We start from the raw sequence: 10,000 nt of genomic DNA, 5'->3' as shown, positions 1-10,000 counted from the left end.
GTGGTGTGAGGACGACGTTCACGGCCTGAAGTAGATCGTTTTCTCGTAACGCCGCGTCCTGGCGGCGTTTTATTCCCCCACGAGTTTTGTTAAAATATGACGCGAGATGTCATGTCGTTCCAGGGCGAGATATCTGGAGAGCGACTTGAAGGGTCCGTACGGAGTCGTCACGGATTACGTACGGTTGAGGTGATGCATTCACATACGCCTTTGCAAAAACCTGTGATCAGAATTTTTTTTCCCCCAACATGTGATTTTAGTTTTTACACGTTGAGCATGTTCTTTTACACACACACACACACACACACACACACACCCAATCCCCCCCTCTTTAATCCATTAATTTGCACCAGTTGGATGTAATCGTTTTACCAGCAGTCTCAAATCCACAGGCTCGCTCTGTTCCCTCGCTTCCCTGTAGTGGACTACCTTTTCACAGCCTCCAGCCAGCTACTTTAAATTCTACTCTGGGAAATAAATAAATAAATAAATAAATAAAGCGCTTTCCTTATAGGAAAGAGAGACCGATAAGACCTAAGGTTTAATCTTTTGAGCGATGACTCTCCAAAGCCAGCGATTCGGTAGATTACTACCAGATTACTAAGGTTGTGACTTTATATACCGTCTAGAGCTGAAGCGATGTGCATACTCCATTAATGTTTAACAGCTGCACTGCGGTTCATTAATGTCGTTATCGTTCTACACGTCGTGAAGCTCCGCGCGAAGAAAAATCCACCGTTTTTATCCAATGGCAAACGACCAGGGGTTCCCTGTAAGTCTTTAATAATCAGATGAATTGAAAAGTATTTTAGGAAACACTAATTAGCTCCCGTTGGTTGTATTAGAATCCGAAATGATACGCATTTTATAATTAATTCTCACCCAAATGAACCAGTTCAAACGTTTACGCGCGCTCGATCCTTCATAGCGTGTGTCGTGACCTGGATGATCGACGCCATGGCGTGTTTATGTTCTGTGAGAGTTCTTCACGAGTCCCTTGTTTGTCCCGAGCGCTTAAACAGCCCAGCTTCTCTGCTTTTCCGGCGTATTCGAGCCCTTTCCTTTATAGCAGCGGGTATATGATGTCGAGATGCGTCTTTTCACACCGAGGGACTCGTACGCGACCGTTACAGGAGGCGCGAACGTTCACCGACGCTCAGGAAGGCGACACGACGCGTTAAGAGCCGGTTCTTATCTTTTGAAGATGAGAAACACCTTGCAGGAATCGGTTAAAGTGGTCTACTGATCATCAGGTCCGAACCCCAGCACCGCTGAGCTCCACTTCAAGGAAACCATTTCCATGACAATTTTGCGCACTGTCGTCGTAACGACGTCGTTAGTGTCGTACATCCGGCCCCCGAGTGCTGAGATGAGCACCCTGCTGTCTCGATGACTCAGGTTAACGATATTACCTACTTAAATAACTCGCTCTTTCGTCTGCTCAGCTTTTCCTTTTCCTTTCAGCTATAATCGCCGCTTAAACGGAAGCGCCGGGACCCGATCCGTCGTCTTCAGGCTAGCCGTTCACCGTGCGTACCGGCATCAGCAGTACTTTGACGGAAATAGCCGGCGTGAACGAGCGTCCCGGGGATAACAAGCACTTGGGATGGAGTGAGCTTTTAGTGCGAGTCGTTTTGGTTTTCCAGCCTCATCCCTCTCCTTCGTTACACCGATGCTGCGTGGCAGAACGGGATTTTGCGACGCGATAACGATCGTCCGTCACATGTCTGCGTAACTACACTCGCTCGGCTTTTCCGACGCCTTGTTCCGCTTCTTGTTTCTTAAAAGCAGAGCCCAGACCACCGCAGTGCTCGTTGTGACACGTTGACCGGGATTGAAAGGAATCCGATGGTATAAATCGTGTTCCTCGGGAATCTCTGTGACCGATCTAGAGACGAGCCGAATCTTAGCAGGGGTACGCCGAAGTTGTTCTGTCGGTTCAACGCGTTATTAAGATTTCTCGACCGTCAGTATGCCCGTTAATCAACATCAAAACATTTCTTCCCAAAGGATGTAATGAAATCTATACCGACATGTCAGTTGAGATGGGATTTTCTAAAGGAGATCTTTCCATAGGTATGCCATCAAAATGACTTAAAAAGACATGACTGATTTCAGATGGGACTAAAATCCCAGGAGCTTGTGTGGAATAATTCCTGTACCCCCCACTTCCCCATGTCAAACTAACTCTGAATAGGGTTTATGAGACTTGTTTGTTTTCCTTTAATTCGTCATTGTATGTAATGGAGACCGTGTATTTTATTATTTTTTTTCTCCTCCTCTCCACACAATGCACTCCGTTATTCCTTAGCCATATATACTGTATATTCACGAGCTCGTAGTTCCATGCTCTGCTTTACAGGGTAGAACGCCAACGCGGTGGCTTCGAACTCGGACAAACCTGCTGAAATTGTCACCAAATAATGCAGAAAATGGAGCCGTATTACATCAGCAAACAGTGGCCCAGAAACCCAGTGATGAATCTACTGGGGAGATCCATGTCTTATAAAAGATGAGATGACTAGTACCAATCTCCGGACACCACTTTTCTGTCCTCGTTATAAGGTCTGCTCCTTCACTTCGCCCCGGGCCAGCAGGAGTCCGGAACGCATGCATGCTCGTGACGGGCAAATCGACTGTAATTAGAACAGCTCTCGAGGCCATGCTGGGAAATTTTTTGCGTCGGTTCAAGAGATTTTACCGGACATGTCCTGATTTTGATGCTCCCTGCTATGGACCGGGGCACGTGAGTGCATGAGGCAGCATCCAAAACGTTCATGCAGACATTTTATTAGAGACCTAGATACCTGGTATTAGAGTGTAGAGTATGTGTTTTAGTATGGGGATTTCTCCAGCGCAATAAGTGCCAACCCTTTGGCTCCCAAACAGCGGGATTTATTTTTACCTGGCCAAGTTTGCATTAGTGTAACACGATCGACTTTCCTTCAGCTGATTAGAACTCAAATAGACCTTCGCGCCGATGAACGAATGTAATAAACGAAAAGGACCGCCTGAGCGAGGACCGTCCTAGGAGAACGGCCGAGAGTGCCGTCGCTGTCCTGTAACGAGCGCTCGTGAAATTTTGAAGCTGTCGTGTTATGGATCATCCTTAGCTGCACGTTACATACCCGACATTAGCTAGCATTACGTACGGTATATTTATACGAAGGTGCGTCATTAAAGTATCTCCTTCCCTGGCTCTCGAAGGTATGAAAAAAACATATCGACGTGATTCGTTATCCAGAATCGGCCGATTCGAAGGTTTATACCGGGTGAGTTTATATACAGGAGCAACGTCAAGAATTCTGTTTATTCTTATTGTGTTTTATTCTGGTTTTACGTGGGCTTACAGACTTGGATGGGGCAAGGACAAGGAGTGTTGAGTGTCCATGTAAACATGTACAAGTACTTGGATGGAGTACTTGGAGTACATCTTACTCATCCTTTTTAGGACATTAAATATGTTGAGGGTTTTTTTGTTGTTGTTGTTGTTTACGTCACTTTTAATGTCACTTTAATGCTGGAAGAGCATGTTTGCAAATTGGCTTTTCTTCCCAAATCGATTCGTTTGAGTAGCATTGGCTTTGCATTAGTTCCAGAGAATTTAATCTCGCTGATGAAGAAAAACAGGCTCGCTGATGAAGGGAGTGGATCCTGTGGATACACTCCTGAAATATCGGTTCTCCTTCAGCCGGGGCATTCAATCTAAAACGTCCCACTTCTCTTGCTTTGTCCTCAGATTAATGCGTATTGGCAGACGCAGAGTCCTCACTTAGTCATGACTAACAGGCTCGGCTTTATCGTGTTCCCTTCCCGAATCGCTCGTTTCTCACGGGTTCACACATTAGTCCGAAGAAACGAGTATCGATCCTGCTCTAATGTGTGAAATTCATGAGAAGCGAGCGATCCGGGTGGGAAGACGATCGAGCCCAGCCTGTTTACCGGGTCCGAGTGAAGACTAAGCCGGGCGAGGCCGCGGACGACCGCGCTCCACTGCCACGCCTGTATTCCGTTGTTACAAATTAGATGTTCATTCTAAGACGGATAGCTCGTAAGAGCAGCCGTCTTCGTCCTGTGAACGTAGGAATCGTCATGCAAATTTTACGGCGCCATCTACGGTACCGGAGCACTCGTACGTTACGGCAAAGCCGAAACCGCAGAGAGTACGTGCGCACGTGTTGACTTTGAGGCCGTTTAGTTAGCATGTGTGTGTTTTGTAAAGTCCTGCATGGTTCTGTACTGTTTTTCTAGTCATAGTTACTTCAAGCGCTAGTCCTGTACATTTGTAGCCTGTGTTCTGAATAATGTCTATGTATAAAAATAACAGGGTTTTTCTACCTCATGTGGTCCAATACAGGTTGCTCGACCATTTACAGTTGGGTTTACAGGTTTCAGTCTTAGGTTTTTAAATTTTTTTTAGGGGGTACCTAGGTAGGTATAGTGTGAATGCAGAACATTTCATGTTTGAGACTTCTCTTCTGTTGTTGTTGTTTGTTTTTTTTTTTTTTTTTTTTTTTAATGGGTGTGAGAAACTGCAATTTTTAAAAAAAAATTCCGCTCAATTTTGGTCTGAATATCTCTGGTGGAGGACCAGATAAGAACGTGAAATTTTCACAGAAACGAGTCCACTATCGTAGCGTTCTGCTGTTAAAAAAAAAATAAAAAATTTGAGTTTGCGATTCCACTGGTTACAGAGCTAGGGCTAGTATAAAATCTAGGGAAAAGCCTACTTTATTCCTGCATTTTTGAGAAACAGATCTAATATAAGCAAAAAACTTTACAGTTATTGGACCACTTGAGAAGGACTGACCCCTCAGCAGTGGTTGATACAATCTTACATCATTGTCTAAGTCTAGCGTCCAATACTCCTATATCTTCCAAATGCTTCAGAATATGATGACTTGGAATGTGCAAAAAATCCTTGACTCTAACCAGGATCTGAGCTCATTTCCTCTCCTGCTACACCCTGAACAGGTGGTGTACTTGATACGCCCCGGCTCCTGAAGTTAAACTAAACCCTTTAACACGTGTCTATGTGCTGTGCAGATAAACTGAAACAGTGCATCCTCGGTGTGAATCATTCATCCCGCACCCTGTTTCCCTTATATAATCAATGCTTATCTAGTCTTTCCCTAGTCCTGAAGTGATCATGCTTATGCGTCACTCCCTACTAAGGCTACACCCTTTACAAGTCCCTCAGTGAGAACTTCCTGAGCTATTCCACGGATGAGCGAATCTACGCCCGATTTAAATCGGCCCGGACGGCGTTTATTACTGGCCTGTTTTCGGTTCATCGTGGTCCACGATGATGTTACCCCAAATAAGCGGGAGTTGCACTCAACTCAACACAAACAGGCCCGGTTGTGTGTGTGTGCTCTAGGCTGTGCTGTCAGTCTGTGATTACGCTAGCATTTCTTGTGGGCATGACACTCTAATCAACAGTCTGGGACTTGAGGAGATGAATTATGCAAGCTGTATGCTAATTCAGATTCATTTGGACAAAGAAACATGGCTATGGCTCCTAAGGGGGAGATCCTGAGGACCTCGAGGCACTTGAAGTCAGAGCTATAAATGTGAAATGGTGTAATCTGTGATTAATAGCATTATAGGTGGTGGTGTGGAAAGCTGTTAGGACTTCCAGTTTATAATTATTCACTTCCTGTATTAAACAGTCGACACAACTGTTTGAGAGAATAGATCATTCTGACAAACACACACACACACACACACACACAACCACCCCCTCTATCCTCCCCACCCAATCTGGTCACCTGCCAGTTCCCAACCACCAGCCAGCTCTTCCCTATCACACAACAATTGTGTGAAGTCGTGCTTGGCGACTTATCTGCCTGAGTGATTGCACTTCCCTGTTTATGGGAATTGCATTGATCCAGTTGGCAATTCATTTGCATTTAATCAAGTTTCATATCCTACGACATCTCCACAGGTATCTCCAAGGTATATTTTGTAGCATCATCGACATTTTACTGAAACAGAACTGAAATGCCGCTGTCTGACAAAGTGCCTAGTGTCCTTGATATAATAAATGTCAAAACAGGGATGCTCACTTCATCAATGCTAACAGATGTAGCTGTTACACAATGCTAGCCAAAGCACTTCACTGCTGTACCAAGGTAGCGCCGTCCTCAGGGACAGCACAATCCAGTTACAGGCGGTTTTTAATGAATCTCTTGTCTAGATCGTTGGAGTGTCCCGGTAGAGCTCAGGACAACACCATGGGATTAGGCGAGCAGATGTTCCTGTAATAGAAGTGTGTCATGGTTGCCATTTGTTTTGTTTTTCGATCCGAACGTGTGATTTTTCGAGGAAGCCGAGTACCCGAGGAATCACAAGCACAGAGACGTATTTGACGTTTTCGATTTTTCTTTTATTTTTCTATTATTTTTTATCGTGAAGACATCCTCAACATCAGCCAATCCTTGATCTATTATTCAGGTTCTCAACAAATTTACTCAATAAATAAGTAAAAAAAAAAAATAGATCATCAGCGCAACCCGACATCACTGTTTTTCCCCCCATCGTTTTAACCCAAAATGTTTACGAGTTCCGGCTGTGGCTCAGGCGGTAGAGAGGGTTGTCCGATATTTTCTCTGCAACATATTCCAGTTTCCCTCACGGTTCCCTTCCCTGCGTGATTGGTTTATTCCGCTCACATGACGCCCAGCATGGCGTACGAGCCCACACCACGCAAACCGTTGTGTAGCGTCAATATGACCTTGAGACACCATCCCCCAAAGGACTTCATAATGGACTACAGTCGGAGTTACTTATTCAGTAAACCCTCTCTGGTGCACCAGCTTTTTGGTTCCTCTGGGATCATGTAAGGCAAGAGAGGCAGCTAGACTTTTTCTTTTCTTTTTTTTTTTTTTTTGCAAGATGAATTGAGTAATTCTGGATAATTCCTTGCTCTGTCATTGTCTCCGGCTCTTTGTGACAATCGATTAAATTTTCATTTACCGCTGTGGAGCGAGGGCCATAAAAATGCGCGGTGTAATGAGAGAAAATGACCTCTCGGAAAAAAAAAAAAAAAAAAAAAAAATTGATATGGATTTCATTTCCAGTGTACCAGGGAAGTCATTCAGCATGGAAGTCAAATGACTCGGAGATGTGCGCCGATTCTTCAGCCAGGGAAAGAAGCTCTGTTGTTGTAGTCTTGGTGGCACTGCAGGAGCAGTTTTGCTTTAAAAAAAAAAAAAAAAAAAAAATGCTTACAAGGGACTAGAATGATTCTGGTTAACATTATCCCTCTCCAGTTAATTAGCACGTACGAAAATACTCCTGCATGATGCGGATGAATGAGATTTTCTTGCTGTTCATCGCTGTGCTCGTCATGTCAGTACACCCAGATACTGCGAATAAGACGGCAGAGAAATCGCGCATGAAACCATTTAGTGTGTATTCAGTATCCTCGTGACCTCAATAGCGAGGCCGTACTGAACCGGACGTCTGCGATTCCACACGGCGCTTGTTTTTCCTTCGACTAGCAGTGCTCACTCTGCAATGAACCCATTTGTCGACCTTCTGCACAGTGCGTTAGTATGTGGAGCCCGTGCCGTGTTCCACTCCGAGTTACCATCCCTATCATGAGCTTCTACTCTTATCGCTCCATCTCACCTTTCGACTACACCTTCTCGCTATTTCTCTCTCATATGCTCCCTGATGCCTTGGTGTTGTGGCTGGTCTCTGCATCTGAGATGCCGTGATGCGTTTATTGCGAATTTGGATTGCACGGTTTCCCCGCCAAAGGCATTTGGTTAGCTACTGAAATCTTGAACTTTTTAAGGATTTTTACACCGAGGTGTCGGATGGGCTGGTTTGATTATTCGTGCAGAAACTGATGATCTCCTGGGATCTTTACACACGACATTGTCTAGAGTCTATATAGAATGGTTCAAAAAACATCGCGTGAGCAACAGTTCTGTGGGTGGAAACGCCTTGCTGAGGTCAGAGTAGAAAGGCCAGATTGGTCTGAGCTGCCTGGAAGGATTATAATAACTCATATAGTCACGCTTTACAACCGTGGCGAGCAAAAAAGCATCTCGCGTCAAACCCGAGGTGGATCAGGTTCCACTCCTGTCAGCCAAGAACTGGAAACTGAGGCTATCGTGGGTGTAGACCACACTGGTCTCAATCCAGTCTTCACCCGTCCAGTTTGAGTGAGTCTGGAGTTCCCAGCTGGCCTCGAGCCTTAAGCCGTACATTTCCGCCCTAACGGCAATGAATCCGAAGAACGAATTATAACGTGCTCATGCATTTTATTTCCTATATATTCCCTCTGCAGTCTGGAAAAGTGCCTCGGATTTCCATTCAGTGGTCCGGAGCACGATCGCTCACACACTCATTGCTCTGAAGGCTCGCGTACAGCGGCATGTCGTACACGCTCTGCACTGAATCTGGGCTCCACGCTCAGCTGGGCATGGCATTATCGACTCGGATGTCGCACTTCTTCATCCGAATATTCGCATTTCTGTCACCTCCATCGCGTTCTACTGAGAATGCGTTAGATGCGTAGAGCTGCGCTGCTACATTATGCATCCGCCTCGCGATATAGAGTGAAGGGTTATTAGTTTCTGAAGCACATCACCGTCCCGGTTAAGATTCTTCTCTCGGCTGTGACTCACCGCAGCCGGAGAAGCGGTTTATTACTAGCTGACGGGTTCAGGCGGTGTCGAGCATGGGAAAGAGAAAGCGTTATTAGTTTAGCTCTCAGGGATGTTCTACAGCAGTTGGTCACCAACCCTGTTCCAGGAGATCTACCTTCTTGAGCTCCAACCATAATGGTGTCCACCTGACCGTCTAATCACTGCCTTAAGAAGTGGAGGAGGAAACCTGGAGAGGAAACCTGCAGGAAGGTGGATCTTCAGGATAATGAATGGAAGCTCGTATCCACCAATTAGCATGATGTCAGTTGTAGCTGAATCGGTTTATTCCTCATGGTAGCGTAGCGTCGTGTGGTCAGGTAGCAGGCATGGCCTAAAATCATATATTCACAGGCTTTAGGATCATAATATAGTTTCGATTTTATTTGTATGTTTGTTTATTTTAAAAACAGGGCTATTTGTTATTGAAAAGAGAGCACTTAGGTGGTCTTTGTGCTTGTGTTTGAGGAGCTTAGCCTTATCTAAGTTTTATTAGCTCGGTTAATACCACATAATTGGTTTCATCGTGAGCAAATAAGTCACACTGCTCTAAATGCAGGAGGATTTCGGTGGGTTTTTCTTTGGATTTAATTGGAGCTAACCTCTAGATGTGTTCCTCTGTTCTCCTGAGAGAGCTGTAAAGGTGAGAGAGAGAGAGAGAGAGAGAAATATGAGCTTCTAATCGCGATTGATTTCCATTACTGCTTGTGAATATACGATCTTTATAACCCTGTCATAAATGTCCACAGGGAACCCGATAGCCGCGTAAAACTGTTTCTAAACCCCGAGTATTGATTTGCTAAGCAGCGTTAACAACCACATTACCCTTGAGTCCCGGTAAAGAGCGGCGTGCTCGTGATTTACGGTTTGTTCCGGAGGTGTTTCTCAGCTTGATTTTGTATTTCTTAATGTGATGTAATGCTATAATTTGTTACCGGTGTCTGTATTTCTGTGTACGCTGTAATCTTTTAATTCAAGGTTATTTCAATCTTTTTATTATTTGAAGAATATAAAAAGAAGAGCTAAACACGCCGAGCGCTGCAGATTTATTCTACTTAATCTGACTTTTACACGTCCTTACTGCAGGATGACTGCAGCTATTCATCCATCCATCTCTTTCTTTCTTGCTGCTTTGTTACTTGCATGCATTGTTTCTTTCTGTTCACCCATCCGTCATTCCATCCATCCATCCATCCATCTCTTTCTTGCTGCTTTGTTACTTGCATGCATTCTTTCTTTCTGTTCATCCATCCATCCATCCACCCGTCATTCCATCCACCCATCTGCCCATCCACCCGTCATTCCATCCACCCATCTGCCCATCCACCCGTCATTCCATC

Source organism: Ictalurus punctatus, chromosome 20 (genome assembly GCF_001660625.3).
Source record: "Ictalurus punctatus breed USDA103 chromosome 20, Coco_2.0, whole genome shotgun sequence".
Classification (NCBI taxonomy): domain Eukaryota; kingdom Metazoa; phylum Chordata; class Actinopteri; order Siluriformes; family Ictaluridae; genus Ictalurus; species Ictalurus punctatus.
Note: the sequence above shows the minus strand (reverse complement) of the source record.